A 24,197-nucleotide genomic window follows, 5' to 3' on the forward strand; every position below is an offset into this window, starting at 1 on the left:
ACGGTGATCTGAGAGCCTTCCTGACTACCCTGCAAGGACCCCATGCCTACATGCCTGACCCGTTGAATCCTAGAGATGCTTTCTTTGGAGGTCGTACCAACGCCACCAAACTGTACTACGAAGCCAAAGAAGATGAAGAAATCAAATATGTGGACGTTTGCTCGCTGTACCCTTACATCTGCAAGTATGGGACTTTTCCCGTGGGACACCCCGAGATCAAAGATCATCCTCCCGTGTCTGACTTGTTTGAGCTCCACGGCCTGATCCAGTGTCGAGTCTTGCCACCCACCGACCTCTATCATCCTGTTCTTCCTTACAAGTGTCAAGGCAAACTGCTCTTTCCGCTGTGCCGTACGTGTGCTGAAGAACAGTTGGATGCTCCCTGTCCCCACGGGGATGAAGACCGGGCATGGATCGGTACCTACGTCAGCAAGGAGCTTCAGTTTGCTGTTGAAAAGTGTGGCTATCAGGTGCTTCACATCTTTGAGGCTTGGCACTTTGACACGCTTGCCACCTACGACCCTGACACCCAAGAGGGAGGACTGTTTGCCAAGTATGTCAACAATTTCTTCAAGTTCAAGCAAGAGGCCAGTGGCTACCCAGAAGGTTGTCCAGACCCAGACGCTTACATCCACGAGATACAGCAGAAAGAGGGAGTCACCTTGGATCCTGCTCGCATTCACAAAAAACCCAGGACTACGTGCCTTAGCCAAGGCCTGCCTGAACAATCACTGGGGCAAGTTTGGTCAACGCGTTGGGTTTGCCAAGACGGAATATATCAGTTCCCCTGAGAGGTACTTTGCCCTCCTCCCGGATGAGCGCCCCGTGTGGTGAAAGACATTAACATCATCAATGAAGATCTCATCTGTGTCACTCATGAACCTCAGGCAGACTTTCACGACCCTCATCCAGCCCACAATGTGGCCATTGCAGCCTGGGTGACAGCACAAGCCCGTCTCAAGTTGTATTCTTATTTGCAACCGTTGGATCGACGTGTCCTCTATTTTGATACGGACAGTATCATTTACATTCACCGTCCACGAAGTTACAACCCGCCACTGGGAGATACCTTGGGGGAGCTGACTGATGAACTGGGAGGGGGGCAACAGCATTCAAACCTTTGTCTCGGCAGGACCCAAGAATTATGGCTACAAGCTGCGCCATCCTCAATCTGACGGCAGTGTGGGCATCAGCAAGGTCCGAGGATTTACTTTAAATCACAGGGCGAGCCAACATGTCCACTTTGACAGCATGAAGAACCTCGTCTGTCAGAGGGATCAAGCCAACATCACGGTCCCGTACCCACACCGCATCATTCGCGGAGGACTTCGTCAGGGCAACGTGTTGCTGTCCAAGGACACCACCAAAACCTATCGCTTGGTCTACACCAAACGCCGAGTGCAGTACGACCCCCAAGGTGTCCCCAGGGAAACTCTCCCCTATGGCTATAAAGAGTGAACCCATCCCTCCCATGGACTTTTGATGCAGACATGCTCTGATGTATTGATGTTTAACCCATAAAATGTGATTGCCTTGTTCATTTGTTGTTCTATCATTCAATAAATTGTGATTGTATTGTACTCTTGTGTTATGTCGTCTCTCTCTCTCTCTTCAGGGCCAGACCTGGTGGAGTCCATGGTCACCCTCAATCCTGTTGTACCCTGTTCTTAGACTCAGACCTGGTGGAGGCCACGGTCATGTTTACCATGTCATAGGTACTGTCACAAAAAAGGGAAGGGAGAGCAGAGTGGCGCAGTGGAAGCGTGCTGGGCTCATCACCCAGAGGCCCGTGGATCGAAACCACGCTCTGCTAACGACAATTTTTTCTTTCTTGCGAATACAACCCCTTGAAGTGGGGGTTGACGTCACACACCCTATGACGTCATCACGACCCTGTGTGTATATATAAAGAGACGTTTCTGTCAGAGTCATTACAGATTCTGTTGTCTAAGAAAAGAGAAGGATGGAACCCGTTCACCGCGATAGGCTTAGGGAGAATCGTTGTGGTCTCGTGCTCGCTATCAAGCAGGTCGAAGCCGTGGTCGACAAACTGATGACGTTTAAAGTCCTGACCATCCTCATGAAGGCAGAGATTATCGAAAAAACCTCGGACCTCCTTTGACCGTGTCAGAGAATTGTTAGACATGCTTCCCCGACGTGGACCCCAAGCTTACTCCCTCTTCTGCAAAGCTTTGGAGGAATGTGGAGAAACAGAAGCCATGACCTTGCTGGGTCTCAAGACTCCCACGGACAAGGCACAGTCACAAGTGACACTCCCCTGGTTATTCTTCTATGGAATCCAGTCACCGTTCAGCAACTTTCATCCAGCAGTGTTTACCTTGGATGGTGTTACATTTAATTGTGTTGAACAGTGTTACATGTACTCTAAAGCCATGTACTTTGGAGATTTGGACAGTGCGACGCGTATTCTGCAAGAGGCTGTTCCAGCAAAGCAAAAACGTCTGGGGCGATGTGTGAAAGGCTTTACTCAAACAGTGTGGGACACGGTCAGTCTTGAGGTGATGACCAAGGCGATCACGGCTAAATTTTCCCAGAACAAGGACTTGAAACAGAGATTGATTCAATCCTACCCAAAGTCGTTAGCTGAAGCTAGCCCCTACGATCAAAGATGGGGAATAGGAATGGGTGTATCTCATCCGAATATTGACAAACCCTGGACATGGTCGGGGAAAAACAAGTTGGGAAAAGCGCTCATGCATCTTCGTGACACGCTGTTGTTGTTGTGAGTGACGTCATCCATGGACCAACTCCAATGACGTCATCCAATGACGTCATCCATGCACGTGACGTCATCCATGCACGCGCCACGTGACGTCATCCTGTGTATCTCTATAAAAAGACTCTGACCCCATCGTGATTCGTCATCATGCTGTTCACGCTGCTCTTTGTGCTTGCCACCTATCTAGAAGAGAGACACTTTATAGAACAGTTCAGAAAAGCAGTGCAAGAGGCCATCCAGAAACAACACGATCGTGACGCCATTTGAAGTGACGTCATTTGAAGTGACGTCATAGCTCGCGCTGCTGGTGCTGCCTATAAAAACGCAGGATCGATTGAGCGGGTCATCAGTTGCATCAGTTCAGTCGTTGAAGATGGCATCTCCAGGCAACCTCCCTTCTTCCTTCGTCAACTTGGCTTCGCAGGCAAAGGACCTTGCTTCTGACATGGCCCATCTCCACAACACCATGATGACTCAAAGCCAGTTATACAAGACCAACTACATGGATCTCCAGGACCGGTTGCGTGTGATGGAACAAAAGTTGCCGTCGATCATCCGCAAGCTGGCAGATATTCAGCCGAAAAGAGAAACACTGTATGGCATGATGGGTCGCTTCTGTGAGTTGACTGAGGAAGACTATTACTGGATGGCGTATCACCAAGACCACTTACGTATCCTCTCCGACAGCGCCAACAGATCGTGTCCTCGCTTGATCCTCATCGGTATCAACGATGCTTATGCCAAGGAAAATGCAGGGGAGACCTTCCTCAACAAGCTGTTCCACATCGTGTTCAAGTTGAGGAATGGGCGTCCTATGACCTATGACCATGGTGTGCTGTACAGCAAGCTGCTGGCCAAACTCCAGGTGAAACTCTGGCCTCACCCACCCAGCTATAGTCTTCGATATGCCACCTGCACTCTACCTTTGTTCTCCAATGATCCAGAGGTCACCGACATGACGCCCAAGCCCGTGCCTCGAAAAAGAATACCTCCCAAGACCACTCCTGCCAAGACTTCTCCAAAGAAGAAGAAGAAGGTCTCCACCCCACCCCTTCCCAAGGCACCCACCAAGATGACGTCACCTCCCCAGGGGACCCTGGCCACGACTTCTCCAAAGAAACAGAAGAAGAAGTCAAACAAGGAGGCCCCCACCAAGACAGTCACCAAGAAGACGTCCCCTCCCAAGACACTCACCAAGAAGGCACCCCCAAAGCCTAAGAGTCTCAAAGCACCCCAGACTCCAAAGAAACAGTTGGAGATGACTGACTTGTGGGAGAGCGAGAAGGGTCAAGGGATCAGTCCTGCTAGCCCCCAAGAGATCCCCCCGGCAGAGTTACCTCCAGATCTTCAAGACTTGTATGATCTACTCCCGATGGCTATCACCATGGAAGCAGAGCAGACAACTCCAGAGAGGGCTCCAGAGACGACTTCAGTGAGGGCTCCAGAGACGGATCTGGTGATGACTTCAGTGACGGCTCCAGAGGAGGAGCCAGAGACTTTTGCCGACATCCCCATGTTTAACGATGAAAATCATTTTCATCCCGGACAAATGGACTTTTTACGGTGTTCGACCTGCAATCCCGAGGATCACCTGAACTGGTGGTGATCTGTGGATGACCTGTTGTTGTTGATCTGTTAATGCATCATTATTGTTGATCTGTTTGCCATGTTGATGTTGTTCCTCAATAAAATGTGAATTCCATTTCAAAGGGTTGTGTCTTCTATATCTTCAGGGATCTTAGCTCTTAGAGGTCATTTCCGGTGCAACCCGCAGGGTGGTAAGACGTGTGTCAGTATGTCAGGGACACTATCAGGGACAGTGTTAGACTCAGACCTGGTGGAGGCCATGGTCACCCCACTCACGTTACGTCATCCCTTTACCATGTTAATTGCAGGCCCTACAGGGTCAGGTAAAACATCGTTTGTCAAAGCCTTCATGGAACATGTGTTTCAACCGGGGATCCTAGATCTTCCACCTCAGGGCATCGTGTGGGTGTACAGTGAATGGCAACCCATGCATGAGGACTTGGAAGTTCTGACTTCGAGGTTAGGGATACCCCTGACGTTTGTGCAAACCATGGGGGAAGCCAACACGCAGTTACCTGCAGGGTCTGGGGGTAAGGCCGAGAAGGGTTTGCCTACGCCCCATTGGTTGATCATTGATGATTTGCTGGGCGACAATACCAAAGAGGAAGAAGCCGAAGTCCTGCGATGGTTTACCAAGAAAAGTCATCATCGCAACACGTCCGTGTTGTACTTGACGCAAAACCTCTTTGCTTCATCGCCTCATCATCGCACCATTAGTTTAAATGCCCACTACATGGTGCTGTTTAAAAACCCGAGGGACGCCTCGCAAATGGATCACTTGGCCAGACAAATCTTTCCAGGACAGACGGCCTTCCTTCGGGAAGCCTATGAGGATGCCACTTTGGCTCCTTATTCCTATTTGTTTCTGGACTTGAAACCGACCACGGCCAAAGAGCACCGTGTACGGTCCCATCTCTTTCGTAACCCCACCACCCTTTACATTCCCAAGTCGTGATAAATAGAGATGATCGTCTACCCTACGGTCAGTTGACCCAGAGCTGCCATGGGAGACAGACGGAAACAGACCCAGCCCCGCAAACGTGCTGTTGCCACAGGGTTGTTTAAACCGATCCATAAAACACTCCTGACCACCTTGGGTCGTGATCCCACCGAACAACATCGGTCAGGTGTGCAACGACTGTACGAAAGTCTAAGTGCTCCTCCTCCCTCTGCTTCCTCCTCCTCCTCCAAACAAAGACGTTCCTTAAAGCAGTTGTACCCCACAGCACCCACCATGAACACGTTTGTCCCTGTCAGTACGTATCGTGCCTCTCCTGCTGCCTTCTCTCCCCCTTCTTCTTTTCCGGCCTCTCCCCCTTCATTTCCATCGTCTCCCCTCTCTCCCACCATGATCCAACCCTTTCAACCCTTGACCCAACCTCGTACCACCAGCACCAAACGCACCGGCAAGAAACGCACGGGTGCTAAACGCCCCAGCCCGGGCACCCCACGCAAAGGAAGCCACAGAAGCATGCCCGCCCGCAGAAAAGTCAAACCCATCATCGTGAAGAAACGACTCCTTTCGGCAGAGAGCTGCGGGCTGTCAAAGGACGTCATCGACTGTTGCAATGGTTTGTCATTGCCGTGAGAAATCTGCGAGCAGGACGTGTTCCTTTGAAGACGCAGCACAAGACCTGGCTGTTGAGGCACCAAGACATGCTGACCAAGATTGCGAATCCACGACTACCTATGGATGAACGCCTGAGTTACCTGATGAAACGCAGTGGAAGTGGTACGTTGGCTGGTGTGTTGACCCGTATCTTGCTGAACTGGCAGTCCTACCTACAGGAAAAACAGCAGAAGCCCTCAGCACCTCGCCGTCGCCGCCGTGCCCCTAAGCAACCCCAGCGTCGCAAGTCACCCACCCGACAAGAGAACAAGAAGAAGAAGAAGAAAAGGGTCACTTCACCCTCAGCCCCAGGTGCAGCCTTGACCCGGATGGTGTTACGAAGTCAAAAGAAGAAGAAGACCACAACGGCATTACCCCCACTCCCTCCAGCGACATTACCATAAATAGAGGCCTCCCACCCCCATCCTGGTCAGTTCAACGGTAGCAGCTGCAGGGACGACACCATCATCATGTCGGCACGTTTGAAGCGTCACAAAGAAGCGCTCTGTCATGTGTGTAGTCCTTCTGCGACACCAGCCATGCGACAGGCTATTTTGAAACAGGCCCCATCGGAACTGATTCAAGCCATCTGTGAATGCGTGGTGAATTTGTATGGAGGCAACATTCCTATGACAGCACAGCAACGTCAACGTTTACAAAAGCATGGGTCACTGATGCATACGTTGATGAAAAAGAAGGTGTCTGTGTCCAAGAAACGTCAACTTTTACAGCAGAAAGGAAGGGGATTAGGTCTCTTGTCTGCCTTGGCATCGGTGGTGGGTCCCTTGGTGTCTGGCCTGTTGGGTAGATGATCCTCAAGGAAGATCCTCAAGGAAGATCCTCAAGGAAGATCATAAATAGAGGACACATCCTAGATTGGGGTTAGTTGCATCTGCACCGTCCTACCACCAAGATGAAGCATGCACGGAAGATGGTGATGGTCCCAGAAGAGGTATGGCAAAGTCTGCAAGAAGAAAAACGTCAACGGCATTTGCTCAAGTCCAACCTGTTGGAACAGAAACGTGCACACGCTTCACGATATGGATACCCTCGTCCGTGATGACACGGTTCCTTTTAGGGACCGAGAGCAGCAGTATAACACCTTGTTGCAACACACCTTGGCGTTTCAAGACCAAGCCGCTGTCAAACCACGACCTTTAGAGGCCACGGGCACCCCCAGGACGGCACTCCCAGGGTTGGCACCCCCAGGACTGGATCTCCTCACCGTAAGTACGGTTGACTTACTGAGTCACACTCGTGTTCGTCCCGCGTAGAGGTCGCCTTCCTAAGAAGGAGTCCGCGAAGCCGGTCGTAGAGCAGTGGCTCATGGTTTGTTTGTTCTTTTTTGTTTCAGAACCCGATGATGTCGAAGCCATTCTGAATGAAGTCGTGCAAACGGTTCCCAAAACGCTACAGACCAAGGCCAGGCAGTTGATGGCCCGTATTCGTGCTCATCCCGACTTGGGTTGGAATGAGGCGGGTCAATTCGTGGTGGAAGGGGAACCCATGCCTGGGACGCACATGGTGGATCTCATCAATGATCTTGTTCGACAACGTACCAAATTAGGCCCTCCACGGGGTTGGAATATTCTGGGTCAGTATCTCGCTTCCAGCAATGTACCCCATGAACTGATTGGTAACCCTCTACGTTGGTCCTGGATGATGAAAACCAAAGGGTCATCCACCCAGCCTCCTGACACCCCCGTGAAGCGTCCACACCCTCCACCCGCTGACTTGTTTTTGACACCCCCTGCATCCAACCTTCCTCTGGAACCCCAGAAGAAGAAAAAAGCTGTAGAGACCCCCTCCTCCCCTCTCAACCGGGTTCGTCAGTGGATTCACTTTTAATAAAAGGGAGCAGAGGGTGATGTCAACGACAGTGTCATCATGAGACGTCCAAAGAGAAACAACAACAACATCAGCAAAGCATCATCATCATCGTCTTTGTCACCTGCATGGACACGATGGCTCCACCACACCTATTACGATCCCAAACACCCAGCAGGCTATGGAGGGTGGCTTGCCTTGTGGCAAGCAGCAGGACATCAAGCCAAAGCAGGACATCAAGCCAAAGCAGGACCCAAGAAGGGGGGACCCAGGAATGGGGGTCCCAAGAAGGGGGGAAGCAAAACGGGGCCAAGGCCCACCCAACGCCAGGTGCGGCAATGGTTGAAAACCCAGGACACGTACACCTTGCACAAACCAGCCCGACGCTCGTTTCCCAGGGATCATTACCGTGTGAATCATTACGAAGTCAAACTACCCTTTCCCATTCAAGTGAATCGCCAAGAGTGGGAAGTCGCCGTCAGTGAACTTCATTTCCCCATGACATGGTACAATGTGTCGTACCCCTTCAACTGGTTTGTCCTTCATGTGAACTTGGAACGCATGACCCGGACTTACAGTTCAACAGCACAGGATGCGACCGTGACAGAAGAGAACCCAGGCATCATCAAAGCCGTCAGCGAAAAAGGTCATTATTCCAGAAGGAGCGTATACCAGCCGCCAACTGGTCCAGAGACTGAACATCTTGCTTCAACGCACCTGTACACAACTGTTGGAAAAGCATACAGCAGATGTTCGAGGAGTATACCTAGCAGATGATCGAGGTCGTTTCACCGTCACCGTGAACTACCCCAAAGAAGACCTCCGATTTGACATGCGTGGCAAAACGCATGTCAACTTTTATGCTCCCACCCCGAAAGACATGTGCAGAGCCATGACGGGTTCCCCCTGCAGAACCTCAAACCTACCTGGCCACGATGCCTTCAAGTCTGCCTACACCACCCGATTGGTGTTGCCTGCTCCTTTAGTACGTATGCTGGGATTCATACAGCTGCCCATGGTGGACGAAGCAGAAGAAATAAGCCAAGTCTCTGCTCAGCCTGTCCAGGTGGCTGTGTTTGACCGTCCTCTCGTCGTGGGTGTAAAGGAAGCACACCATCTGGCTGGTTTTGATACCGTGTACGTCTACTCGGATGCGGTGGAAGATCAAATCGTCGGGGATACCATGGCTCCCTTACTGATGTATGTCCCCGTGTCGCGCCAGATGATGGAAGACAGCGTCGTGATCAAAACCCCTCAGCACCTACGCTACATGGGATTGCGTCAGGGAACCACGGATACCATTCGAATCTATTTAACGGATGACGTAGGACGTCTTGTGCCATTCCAGAGTGGGAAGGCCATCGTGACACTTCATTATCGTCCCCGTCGCCTGGGTACGTACTGAGACTCAACATGGTAGGCCACCAGTGTATCAGATACCACAGCGGCAGCGGTTTGGGTGGACAGCAGCGAGGAGGCAGCTTAACCGTGTACCGAGGACGCATTCATCAACGAGGGAGAGGTTTCGGTAACATCTTGGGAAACTTGGGACGTTCAGCGCTCTCCATCCTCAAGACGGTGGGAAAATCCGCTCTCAAATCAGGCGTCAAGATGTTGCCGGGATTGGTGGAAGATATCAGTTCAGGACACCGAAGTGTGGGGGACAGTTTGAAACATCATGGAAAACAAGCCTTACTTGCCACCTTGCGACAGCACCCACTACCACCACCAGGATCACCCGCTCGCAAACGAAAACGGAAACAGCCTGTGGGATCCACCAAGAAACGTAAACCCTTGTTTTGAGAGAAAGAGATAAAGACCCACCCCGATGAGAAAGGAGTTCAGTTCAACACCAGACACCGTAGGGTCAAGACCTGTTGTGCAGACCTGCGGTCCAGATCAGCTGTCAAGATGATGCGCCGAGATGCCTGTGAATGCTCCAAGGCCCAACTGGATCTCTTTTCTGTGCCCCCTGTGGTGACGTCCGTCCAAGAAGGTCAGTGGATTCGATACAGCCCTCTGGCACCCCCTTCGGTCGCGGGCCCCCTCCAATTTAACATTGCTAACCCTGTCAATGCCTACATCGATTTGAGCCAGTGTTACCTCCGCATCTGCCTCAAAATCAAGAATACAGATGGTACGAATGCAGTTCATGAGGGCGATGGGGCACTCGCCGTGTCCACGGTGAACAACATGATGCATTCCCTCTTTCGTGAAGTGCGTGTACAAGTGGGACACAACCAACTGGAAATTACTCCTTCCATGGGTACCTATCCCTACCGAGCCTATTTGGAAACGTTGCTGAGTTATGGGAAGGCAGCCAAAGGGACCCATCTCCAGTGTCCAGGATGGTACACCGATGAAGCTGGAAAAATGGAGCACTTTAATGCTGTCGCCCAGAATGCCAACGCAGGACTTGTCGCACGACGAGGGGCCATTCTACCCACCCGAGACGTGGAACTGACAGGACGTCTCCACTGTGACCTGTTTCTCCAAGACCGGTACCTGGTGGATGGAGTCCCCATGAAACTAGAACTGATTCGCAGCCCGAGTGATTTCTACTTGATGAGTGCTGGAGACGTCGAGTGCCGATTTGAACTGACCAAAGCCGAGTTTTACGTGCGCCAAGTCAACATTGATCCTGCCATACGGGAACAACACGTGAAACACATGTCACCAGGAGTCACGGCCAAATATCCTTTGACCCGAGTCCAAGTCACAGCCCACGACATTTCAGGAGGAGGACGCGATTTCCACAAAGATCAACTGATTGGAGGCCAACTGCCCAAACGAGTGGTGTTGGGATTGGTGGACAATGATGCTTTTTGCCGGCAGCAAGGAAAAGAACCCCTACCATTTCAAGCACAACAACGTGACCAGTCTCAAGCTGAAACTCAATGGGCAAGAAGTGCATGGCACCGAAATCAAAAGCGACTTTCAGGACAACAGTGCCTCGCTCAAACAGTTGTACATGAACCTGTTCCGCAACACGGGACACCTGTGGCAAGAACATCCCTGCAACCTCACCCTGGACGAATTCAGGAACGGATTCACCGTGTGGGTGGTGGATCTGACGGCGGATCTGGGTGCAGATGAAGGGTATAACTACCCACGACAGACGGGCAAGTTGGGACTTGAACTTCAGTTTGCAGAACCCCTACCACGCCCCGTCACGCTCGTCTGCTACGAGGAATACGAAAGCGTTTTGGAAATTGATCGGTTCCGCAACGCTCTGATGGTCTAAGGATGGATGACGACGACAGTGGCTTGACGACCAGACACTTGAACGCCTACGTACAACAGGATCCCCTGCTGCGACCCCTCTACCAAGGTACCTTTGCCCGAGATCACTTTGCCACCACCGTGCTGTGTGAACAGCAGGAGGGACATTATCCTAAAGCCTACATTGTCAACACGGACCCCAGTCATCTCCCAGGACAACACTGGGTGTGCGTGTATCGCCCAGTACCAGGTGTCATGGACTACTTTGACAGTTATGGACGCCATCCCTATCAACAGCATCCAGACTTTCGGAATGTCATGACCTTCGCCGGATGGCTCCAACAACGGTGGAATGGCCAGTCACTTCAACCCTGGTTCAGTGCCTCTTGTGGAATGTACTGTTTGTATGTACTGGCTCATCGTGCCCGTGGATGGTCTTTTGACGAAGTGATGGAACAGTTTGATCCCTACGATACCCTCGTCAATGAAGAACGTGTAAGACGTTGGTTTCAACCCACACGCCTGACAGACAACAACAACAACGCTGACCATGATCCACACCCCTGCCAAAGGACACAACCTTATCGTTCTGATGTGATGATGTTACAGTTCTGATGTTACAGTTCTAATGTTACAGTTCATACCGTTTGTAAACAAAAGATCAGGGACGCCCCTAATCCTGTCTCTTTTGTCAAAGTGTTCTTGTTAGCGGGGGAAATAAAACGTTTGAAAAAATGTCAACCTAGTGTTGTTGTTATTGTTGTTGGCATTGAAACGAACCTTTCTTTTGAGAGAGATGGATGGCCCTGAAAAGGGCCGTTTTTTCGGAGTGTACCTCACTCCAGGGACCACAGTGGGGTCATACATTGGCAGGGATGGATGGTCATCTTTGTCTTGATGGGGCACTTGCTCCCATGAGTCAAGCGCCTGATGTACGTGTCCTTCAAGACAGTGCCACAGTACACACATTGGAAGGTACCACGATAGTCATCAGTCCCATTAGCGTAAACAGGCAGGCAGCCATGACATCGTTGGCACTGCCATGCCGGTAAGGAGGGTGGCGATGCTGTGTCCATTAACTCTAAAATGCTAACCTGGCTGACTGATTCACATACCAACGGCCCTTTTCAGGGCCACCCACCTGGCTCGAAAGAATGCTCCATCCAATGTGTTTTAACCACCCACACACACACACACACTTGTCCAGCCACGCCATCGTGTCCGCCTCACCCCCTCTCTCTCCCTCCTTCCCTCTCCTTCCCTCTCCTTTCCTCTCCTTCCCTTCCCTCTCCGTCCCGTCCCGTCCCGTCCGCCGCTCGTCCGTTCCGCCATCTTGAAACGCGTCTACGCTCGCGAGATCCCGCGAGACTCCACGAGATCCCGCGAGATCTCACGCGATCCCACCGGATGGGTCGCCATCTTGAAACGCGTCCGCCATCTTGGCCCGGAGGTGACGTCATCGTCATGCGCGCGCACCCCACCGGAACCGGTCGTGACGTCATCGCGATGCGTGCGCACCCACCGGAACTGAAGCACCGGAACCGGAACACGAGTGATCTTCCTGATGGCGGCACATCCGGTCACCGTGGGTCGCCATCTTGATCCAAGATGGCGGCGCCCATGGGGACCGGATGTGCCGCCATCTTGAAAATGATCCCAGGGAGACGTTGCACACTACTTACATTCACAACAAACCCCCACCCATCACAGACATGTCCCTTCACACAATCCTCAAACAACTACCTAAAAACACCCCTCAATCCACCACAACTAATATCACAAACAACTACTTAAATACAAACTACCCCAAACACACACATATATATACAGATGCATCAGTCAGCACTAACAAACCCACAGGCCTAGGCATACACGTTCAACAAACCCCTCCCATCACAACAAATTTTCACTATACCAACTACACCACAATAAACACTGCCGAACTCACTACCATTCTCACTGCATTACACCTAATACCCTCCCTTCCCCAAACAAACTTCCTTATACTATCCGATTCACTCAACTCTATCAAACAACTTCACAACATGCATTCTAAATCGCGCCCAGACCTCATACACAATATAATTATCCAAACAGACTCACTCACACGCTCAAACAAAAATATCACATTCACATGGATACCCAGCCACTCAAACATCACAGGAAATGATACCGCCGATACAGCAGCTAAACTCGCCACATCCCATACATCATCAAACCTCAACTTCCACACATCCAAAGCAGAAATAAAAAACCTCATTCGTTGGTTTCACATTAATTTTAGACTCGCTGTGCGCATGCGCAGAGCGTGTAAAAATATCCTCAGGCCATATCCGGTTTGGTGGTAAGCTTTACCGATAGTGTAAACGCACTCTAAAGGAAGCAAAAATCAAAACAAATATATGGTTTTATGTCGAATTTAACTAATCTCAATTCATTTATGAATGGAAGGGACCGGAATCAGTTAAATAAATAGCTTAACGTTTGTTAACAAGCTCTTGTATAAACACATCTCACCACCACCCGTCCACCGTCCTTCCTGCACATCCCCTTCTCACAAGTAAAAAAACACATCTCTGATGCAATGCCACCAAAATAGGACATCAAATATTGAAAAGCATAGGCAAATTGATGTATGTACTCAACTATGAACAGTTGTCACGCGTAAATAATTTTTATACAGCATTTATTTAGAGCGTGTTTACAATATCGCTAATACGACCAAACCGGATATGGCCGGAGGATATTTTTACACGCTCTACGCATGCGCACAGCGAGTCGAAAATTAATGTGAAACCAACGAATTAAAACAAACATATCAAATACCAACTTTCAACACAACATCAACACAAACAAATCTACGGAAGCGCTGAAGGGACCTCATGAAATAAAAATTATCTTGAGCGCACAAGTTAATATCTTGAGCGCTCAAGTTAGTTATCTTGAGCGCACAAGTTAGTATCTTCAGCGCACAAGTTAATATCTTGAGCGCACAAGTTACTTATCTTGAGCGCTCAAGTTAATATCTTGAGCGCTCAAGTTAATATCTTGAGCACACAAGTTACTTATCTTGAGAGCACAAGTTAGTTATCTTGAGCGCACAAGTTAATATCTTGAGCGCACAAGTTAGTATCTTGAGCGCACAAGTTAGTATCTTGAGCGCACAAGTTAATATCTTGAGCGCTCAAGTTAGTATCTCGAGCGCACAAGCTAGTATCTTGAGCGCACAAGTTAATATCTTGAGCGCCCAACTTCGTGTTTAGCATCTAATGGCATTAATGGAACGCACATTTGCTTGACTGCTTGCTAAAATGTACAAACTTATATCCTTTTTGGAAGATTTCAAACGATACAAAGTCGGAGTTAACTAGAGGTGTTTATGATGAGATTATGTAAAAGTATGCAATTGTATCATGAAAATTGATAATGTTTATCATGTAAACGTTCATCGTCTTTATGCTTGTCAATACTATTCTTTGTATCTGATTTTACCACTTTTTGCTTTATTACATAAAGCAGGCCTAGGTTTGTGTAATGTCATAATAAGAATTAAAACATAAGCATGAGTAGGAGTTTATTGCAGGGATGAATAGTGGTTTTACTTACTTCTTATATTGGTACATAGTATTATGAACACTAGCGTAAAGCTTGGATAACTTGTTTTTTGCTACGGCTTTATTATGTATATATAGTATTACATGACCATGAAAAATGTAAACATGGAGTGTTATACTTAATTATGTTAATTATAAAACTAATGTCTGATGTATTGGAAGTAAAGTTGACCACTTTCAGGGAACTATAGTCTGTAGTCTTGGTTTGCATTTATCAGTAATGTTTCCTAACGTGAGTACAATGGCAGTTTAACTCTGTACAATATCATATAAAACCGGCCTGATTTATTTGATCCATTAGTATGTGCACGTATAGCATATATACCGACTTTATTTCTTACTAAAATACCGTGTTCCCCGTTTCACTTCTTCCGTATCAATCCCTTATGTATACGTATGTGTGTTGTAGTTTATATAACATGTTTTAACAACACAGGAAGTTGAAGAATAAATACGTCGATGAAGACAGTGTCCTGGGCGAAATTGAACACCATTTGGGTCCAACAACGACCGTACAGTATCCTGTTTCACGATTAAACCGCATAGGGTACATTTTTTATGCATCAACGCTAACCATGTCTTTGTTCAGATCGTCGAAGGTGTCCGCAATAAAGTATGTAACATCAGCGGGGCGGCGGGGTAGCCTCGTGATTAAAGCGTCCGATCGTCACGCCTGGGTTCGATTTCCCATACGGGTACAATGTGTGCAGTCCATTTCTCGTGTTCCCCACCGTGATATTGCTGGAATATTTCCAAAAGCGGTGTAAACCGTACTCACTCACTCACTGTAACATCAGCAAATCTGGTATCTGGTGCGAAAGAGGGACATGCACCTCAGAATACGCTTCGTATGGCGTACTATACTATACCATGATTTTTGACAAGAAGATGTGTTATGTGTTTGAATTGGAACCCAAGACCAAAATAAGCATGAATCAGTTCGCGTTTCCACTCCTCCTTGCTTCCACATGCACTGCTTATAGAGCAGTGTATCTCAATATACTAAGTTGAGCGCTCAACATACTAACGTGTGCGCTCAAGATACTAACTTGTGCGCTCATGATAACTAACTTGTGCGCTCAATATATTAACTTGTGCGCTCAAGATAACTAACTTGTGCGCTCAAGATACTAACTTGTGCGCTCAAGATACTAACTTGTGCGCTCAATATACTAACTTGTGCGCTCAAGATAAATTATATTTCATCAGGTCCCTTCAGCGCTTCCGTACAAATCAACCTGGGTCACATCCATTATTAAATCCCCAATAAGAAAAATTCCCACATATTCCAACATCAAAAACATTGACACGGGAATAACCAGACTAATCACAGGCATCACTAACTTAAACTACACACTCTATAAACAAAACAGACATCCGGACGGATTATGCACTCACTGCAACACACAGGAAGACATAAACCACATATTCACACACTGCCAGCTGCAACAAACAAACATTAAGCAATTACACAACAACATTCCCACGAAATACCACAATAACACACACCTCCTTCTCAACCCCCACAACCCGCCCAATATATTCCATGCCATAGCCACCTTCCTTCAAAACTCTAACTTACTCCAAAAAATTTAGAACCTCCCAAACAAACCTTCTCATTACCACTCACTTCTAGCTTATATATTTAGATCAGGCGTCAAAATTCCACTTGCCCATACTATCACTCTATCACCAGCACATGCCTACACATTTAGACCTGGGAGTCAATTTCATTCATCTATGGTGCTCTAAATCCGCTGCGAGGTCCGCGCCCATCCCCTAGCCAATCATGGTCCACTAAAATGTAAACAAAGCAGCCCAACCCCTCTAACGCAAGGTCAATGCCATCCACCCAAGCCAGCTTACCTGCAATCTTCACCGACAGCCACGGCCCCTTACCCACAGCCTACTTCGCTCCCTTACCCCCAACCCCCACCCCCACCAACTTAACCCATTTTTCTTTCATTATTATATCCCCTTATACTAATTATGCAGCTTACCTGCATTCCTATACATGCCCCACTATGCTATACTTCCTTATAATCTCCTTTCCTCCCCACCCCCACCCCCACCCCCACCATAGGCCCAACATTTTCACCATTACTATCTAGTTATAACTCTATTTCTTAGCACTAATTAATTCAAGTGTATTGTTTTTCCTTTTTCTCTCCATTTCCCTTCATAATATCGGCTTTTTATTTATTTTTTCTCATGTTTTTAAAGTTTTTCACTTCAAAATTCCACTTAGGTTAATGCCCCAGCATTTATATTTTTTTTGGGTACGGTGGTTTACTCCTTATTTTAAACCTATTTATTATTATCTTACCTCCCACCTACCCCGTCGGCGACATTGGCTACAGCTAAAAGCCGACGTTAAACCCTAAATCATCATCATCATCATATCCATTTTGTTTTTTGCCTTCTACCCGTCCCTACTAGACGAACAACTAGTCTCTGAAATGAACATATTTACAGAAAAAAAGTTCATAGTAAAAAAGAGAAATATAATAAAAAGGAGCCCTGAGAAATTCTCCTGAATCTGTGGAAATCTAGACTTGCCACATTTTCTAGACTTGCGTGGACTTGGATATATTTGCTTCAGGGTCTGTATGACGTCCCTACGTCCCTAAATACGCTCAATCACAAGTGTCTCCAGGTCACGGAGAATCATTGATGTAGGGGCTCGTATTGCAATTCTCGTGCGTTTGCATGTGTTGTTGACGCGGAATGGACGCCTTATAACATCACTATTTGATTATGATTCACAAACACATGCTCATGATATTGTCGGAATCATGCCACGGATCAGCAAATATTTATCATGAAAACAGGTTTTTATGTAGGTGGCTTGAAACTTGCTTTTACAAAGGCCAATAGATTCGATCACAATACTTTTCGTTTTACAACTTCTTTTCTCACTTATGATTACACAATGCCATTTAGAAAGTGGTCAAATGTAACATATGTTACATTTGGGAATACACTTTCTTAGTAAAGTACAAATTCTAGTACTTTTTGAGTTAAGCCCCATCCGGGATTCGAACTCACACCCTCAGAGTCAGGCACCTAATCGCCAGCACACAAAGTCAGCCGCCTAACCCGCTCAGCTACCGCGACTTCCAAACAAATGGAAGTCGGACAACTGGTAGTCTAGACTGCAGACTTTGTGTACCCCTCTGATAAGTGTTAATAGGCACGGCTTCTTTTCTCTTAACATGCTGACCTCAAAACTGATTTAAATTCTAATCGCTGAATAAATAGTAAGACAATAAATAGTATGCCAAATTATCGTTACCATGACAACCCTGTGATATTTCACCTTATGTAATAGAGTAATAAATACGATGCTAGGTATGGCAGTACTACTGCAGCTGATAGTGTCTGTCGTAAATGTTAATAAGTTGCTTCAACGCTATCACTAATCACTGGGTATGTATACAATTATATGTGTGATGGAGGAGATCTTGCGTCGCTAGTTTTCTCGATAATCTGAATACATGTATGTAGCGTGAACCGGCAGATACCTATAGAAGAAAGTGTTTGCCCTACCTGTATAACAACGATGTCCCTTGTACTGTATATAGAAGGGATATAATATGGGGATGAATGACATGGACTTTTATCTTGGCCCGTTTATGAAGATAAATACTGCGATCTTTCACAATAATCTCTCTGGATATCAGATTGAGGGTACTTTTTAAACATAACTGGTATTTCAATTATTGTATTCATACAGTAACATTCTTCAAACGTTCTCCACATACGTCGGTCAGATACATCGCGCACTACCCCTTTCTCTTTTGATCTCTCAAACGACTGTTACAAGTTCGAAGAATCCTGGTCAAAGTTGAAACGTCTTAAGACTATTCCCTACTATTCTATAACATGCACATTGTACCTAAAATGGGTAGAGCTTCCGTTCGGGGGAATATTTTTTTTCACTATTTTTCATTTCATGTCTCACAGAATATATAATATGATGGGCGAGAGTTTTTAATATCGTTCTAACTTAGTCGAATTAAGCCAAAATGAGCTGAAAATAGTGTCATGATGCTTATAAACATACACTCATTCATTTACAACCTCCAAACCATGAATTCTGAGCGAAATTAAACATTCTCGCCCATGGGCCAACATATGTTTCGCCCATGGGCGAGATTTTTTAATATCGCCCTTAGTTAGTCGAATTAAGTCAAAATGAGTTGAATTTTTTGTCATGATGCTTATAAACATACACTCATTCATTTACAACCTCCAAAACATGAATTCTGAGCAAAATTAAACATTCTCGCCCATGGGCGAGCGAGTTTATATCTACAGTTTTCGCAATTTTTAAAAAAAATGTCATCCTTGGCATATATTCAAAACAACTGCATGTTTAATTTGGTCAAATCACTTGTCAGAAAGTACCCACAGTGCGGAGAGTTTCTGGACTTTTGTGAGTCCAGAATTAAATTGCGACGTGTTAATGACATTTGTTATACTGTTAACACAGCGATGGCTAACAGGTGGCAAAGTCTTGCCGCCATCAGTAACATTTGAAACAGATACCAAATATTCATTTAATGTTTGAGCTTTATCCAAATCTGTAAAAACTGAAGGTATCCCAGAATCATCAGTGACAAGAAGGGGAGTGGGCCCCGATGACGTACTGAAGTACTAACCACCTGATTGAGTAGACTGAGGTGATAAATAGTTATCAAAATTAGAATAAAAGTTTCCCTTGGCTATTCCTTTCAGATTACTTACTTTATTCCTTTGCTTTTGTATTTAAATAGCTCAGAAGTATTCAGAGATCGAAATGCTTTTTTCCTTAGACGTTCTCATTTCTTTTAAGTATGTTACGAGGGGCGTTGAAAAAGTAGTCAAACTAACTATATTCTCGATGTCCAATGTTTGAAAAGAAAGCTTCCATTTTATTTTGAAGGAATCATTAGCAAAGTCATATCCAAAATTTCCATGTGGGTAATGTGGTTAACGAGATATTAGTCATCACATCATTGGGGTATTATGTTTCTTGCAAATTTGCAGAAAATGGAAAACGATCTCCCATTTGGTATCTAGTAATAGTAATAGTCCGCTTATATGGCGCTCACATCCAGGCACATTGCCTGCTCGCGGCGCTACGTACATTACTATCCCCGATCATAGGACACTATCGTAGTTTCCGATACTTTTTCAACTCCCTGGGGACTGTACAGCCACGGTGCCTGTTAGGCGCAATGAACTAAACACTCACATTGCCAGCACATACTCACGGGTACCCATTTTACAGCTGGGTGAACTGAGACAGTGTAGATCTAAGTATCTTGTCCAAGGATACTACGCAAATGTGCCCATCTCGGGAACCGAACCTCGGTGCCTCCTCGAAACAGGGCCTTCAGCGTGATAGGCAGACGCCTTACAACTGCACTATTGCGCTATCTCTTGCATAATGGTATACCCTCAGATAGTATCATATAAAATATGTTCAGCATAGTATTGGATGACTTCCCGTCATCATCAACATTCAAAGATTTGGATTGCTTGATTTACAGTTAGACGGGGACTGTTTTTTTAGGACACCCTCATTTTAAATTTTCAAAAACATTGTGTCCAGATATACAACATATTGAGAGCTAACACTTGTGTGACCATTCAGTATTTAGTTTGAACCCTTGACACCATGTTTGAATAAGTGAAAACTTTAGGATGAGTTATATCCTTATGATGACGTCAACTGAAAGGGGGTGGGTAGTGTCTCGAAAACAAGCCCTTTCAGTAAACATGAAGGGGGAGTCACTTGAACAAGCGATTATAGCTTAAAATTGCTTTTTTGTGCAGTTTAATATCTAAGTTTGACTTTTACCAATATACAACATGTTTTTGCATATTTTGTTTCAATTGGTGTAGGGGGATTCCCGCCAATACACCTTGTTATAAAATTGGATCAAAATCTATTAATTCTTTCCTAAGTTCGCGGCTACCAAACTTGGCATGTGCAAAACTGTTACACCTTCGCTGTGACTTTTAAAATGACCTCAAGGTCACTAAATTCAAGTGGTGTCGGTAAATCTCGTCAATAAACCTTGGTACCAAATTTGAACGAAATCCATCATTTCTTTCTCGAGTTCTTTCAGTAAACCGAAGGGGGAGTCATTTGAACAAGCGATTGTAGTTTCAAATTGCCTTTTGTGCAGTTTAATGTCTAAGTTTGATTCTAGCCGACCTCTACCAATCTCAAACATACAAAATGTTTCTTGCATATTTTGTTTCCTGAAGTTTAATTTGTATTGCATTTTCATTGCTAGTCAGCTAGGCTATTCCATTTGTCCGAACCACAACATACGGAGACAGATCATTCAGCAGACCGGGTGCTGTACTCTGGAATTGATTACCTGAAAATGTCAGAAAATCGGAAAATATCACCAGTTTCCGATCTTGTCGCAAAACCATCCTCTTCAAACGAGCATTCGACTAAGCGCACATGAGCAGGACTCTGGATATGTAGCGCTATACAAATGTCTAATTTGATTTGATTTGATTTGATATACCCGTTAGAAACCCACCCCCATCCCACCCAACTTTATATTTTTACATATCAAAACCTCAAAAGATATTTGCGAAAAAACATGATACAGAGGACAGTAAGAGATTTTATATCGATTATATATCAGGACGAATATCATTTTCGTCATTTGGCTAACATTTGTCAATTCTTTCTTGGGTTATCGCGCTAACAATTTTTATATTGGCAAAACCCTCAGAGTTTTACTGTGACCTTGAAAATTATCTCAAGGTCACTCCATTTCACTTGTGTCGGTGAATCTCGCCAATATACCTTGGTACCAAGTTTGAACCAAATCCATCAATTCTTTCTTGAGTTATCGCCCTAACAAGCTTATTTGATGTATGAAATGCAACGAAAAACAAACAGCCGCGTATTTACGAGTGATTAAAACGGTTATTACAATTTACGTAAATATTTATTACATTTTACCGCAACGAAAACTATTACAATTTACGTCAATTTTTATTACAATTTAAGTCAATTTTTATTACAATTTAAGTCAATTTTTATTACAATTTACGTTTTTATTACAATTTACGTCAAGTTTATTACAATTTGCTGCAAGTATTACAATTTGCATTTTTATTACAATTTACGTGGTAACACAGCCGTTCTTATGTATTGGAATTATAATGGAACACAACCAGCTTTTGGGAAATATACAACTTTCGAATATGGTATTAAAACATTTTTGGAGAAAAGGTAAAAGCTCTGTCGTCGAACATTTTATCATTTCAATTATAATTTGATCAGGACCTGGCGATTTACCATTTTTTAAGTTGGATATACCTTCCCTTATTTCGATTTCTGAAATGGGGGTGTCTAAAACATACATATCTAAATCATTATCGGGGGGTCAGGCAAAGCGTCCATAAAATCACGCTGTGTATCAATGCCATCATTAAAAACTGATTCATTCGAGAAAACATTCTTGAAATGAGTAAGCCATTCTGTTTTCGAAATGTTTGATCTTGGACTTGACGTTTTCCGAAATGTCCGAAGCAGTTTCCAACATTTTGAAGGAGAGTCAGTAAGTTTTTTTACCTTTTGTATAGAAATGTCAGTCTTATATTTTCTGTAGCAAGCTTTATACTTGTTTCTCATTTTGCAAAAATGTTTTCTGTTATGGTCTGTTCGTCTACACCGAAAAACCCTCAAGGGTTTACGGGCGTCTCTCCTGGCAGATTGACATTCTTTACTTTATTGTACTTTACTTGGGTGCTGAGATGACCTGAGTTGTTCCTTCATACAATTTGCTGAGTGTAATAACACATGAACAAGATCACCAAGAACTTCATTAACATCAAAATCAAGTTTCTCGAGGAGATGTTCAAAGCACGGAGTTATCCGTTTCTTTAGGTTACTCAAAAATATTGTTGAAAATGATTCGTTCCAAAAAAGTATTTCTTTCACATTGTTGACTGAATCATTGACATTAGAGTTAACATTACTGAATTGACAAGTCATTTCCAACGGAAGATGATCAGAATCTACTCGATCTCCAACATTAAACATATTTATAAATTTGAAAAAATCTGGTGAACAAATAAAATAATCATTCACCCTAAACCCTTGTTGGCTACAATATGTAAATTCACCACTGGTATCACCGTATACTCTACCATTAACTATATACAACTGGAGTGCATAACATACATCCAATAGCATTTGACCAAAGCTGTTAACATCAGTGTCATGAGATTTACGATCATCAATAGGATAACATTCTTCATCATCAATAAAATGCATGTTTTTGTTTGTGTTATCATCATCATCAACTGTGACAGGTACATTGTTCAACTCACCGTCTTATGACGTGATATGTCTTACTGAATCCTGGTTGCATGCAGACATTCGTAGTGTTGATATAGCAATACCTGGATATCACCTACCATTCAGGAAAGATAGGCAAACGCGTGGTGGCGTTGTCGCGATCTATGTCAAAAGCAACTTACACGCCAAGCATATGGACAACCTTGACACCCACGGGCTCGAGGCGGTGTGGATACAGATAAAGTGTAAACACCGTTGTTACCTAATCGGATCCGTCTATCGAGCAGATAAGAGCGCGGGGTACTGGGATCTGATTGAGGAATCTGTCGGTAACGCCGTCGACCTGAACATGTATACTATCGTTGTCGGTGACTTTAATATAGACGTCCTTCGAGAAAATCGAACTAAAATAGATAACCTTCAATCGATGTATGACCTTAAACAGATTATATCCGAACCAACTAGAATTACACCACATTCAAGTACCCTGATAGATCTGATTTTTGTTTCGAATATTAAAGCTGTAAATGACTCGGGAGTCCTTGACCCTATCTGCAGTGACCATTGTCCGATATTTGTGACCATCAAACAACCAATTCCCCTCCTTATAAATTATAAGAGGAAAGTTTATTACTATTCGTTAGTTGATACTGTAAGCATGAACAAGAGTGTCGATGATATTGATGGTGATATTTTATTTTCTTCCAATAATATAGATAAGATTGCAACCGATTTAACATCCACAATAATGAAAATCTGCGATCAACATATACCAAATAAGACTGTCACTATTAGACCTGCAGATCCGCTCTGGATGACGAGCCAAATACGTTCTTTGATTCGGAAACGTAATCGCCTACATAAAATTGCAAAGAAATGTAACCATCCAACGAAGTGGGCTAACTTCTGATCAGCAAGAAATAAAGTTACTTCCGCTATTAGAACTGCTAAACAAATTTTCGTTTCTAAAATTGAAGACTCTGTTAACACCTCGATTGGTACGAAAACGTGGTGGCGTCTGACGAAAGGGTTCATAAAATCACGTAACAATGACAATCAATTTGGGACAATTATCTTTAACGATGCAATCTATAATGACCCTGAAGAAATCGCTAATGTCTTAAACAATTACTTTATCGCTCAGTCGACTATTGCTGATCCAAATCGAGATTTGCCCGATACCGAGTTTCCTTGCAACCCAAAATTAACTAACGTCACTCTAACCCGCGATGACGTCAGAGATATTTTAATGTCACTGGACACATCAAAAGCGAC

General features: G+C 45.3%; 1 long non-coding RNA gene across 1 annotated transcript; it reads right to left on the reverse strand.

The window, feature by feature from the left end:
• Nucleotides 1-2,449: 2,449 nt before the first annotated feature.
• On the reverse strand, nucleotides 2,450-23,899 carry LOC124290845. The gene is made up of 5 exons (XR_006902054.1): nucleotides 23,753-23,899; nucleotides 22,400-22,405; nucleotides 18,861-18,867; nucleotides 13,801-13,814; nucleotides 2,450-2,462 (listed from the first exon to the last, which is right to left on the reverse strand). It is a non-coding gene; the product is annotated as an uncharacterized LOC124290845 (long non-coding RNA).
• Nucleotides 23,900-24,197: the final 298 nt, after the last annotated feature.

Source organism: Haliotis rubra, unplaced genomic scaffold (genome assembly GCF_003918875.1).
Source record: "Haliotis rubra isolate DU_JTF1 unplaced genomic scaffold, ASM391887v1 Scf476, whole genome shotgun sequence".
NCBI classification, from domain to species: Eukaryota; Metazoa; Mollusca; class Gastropoda; order Lepetellida; family Haliotidae; genus Haliotis; species Haliotis rubra.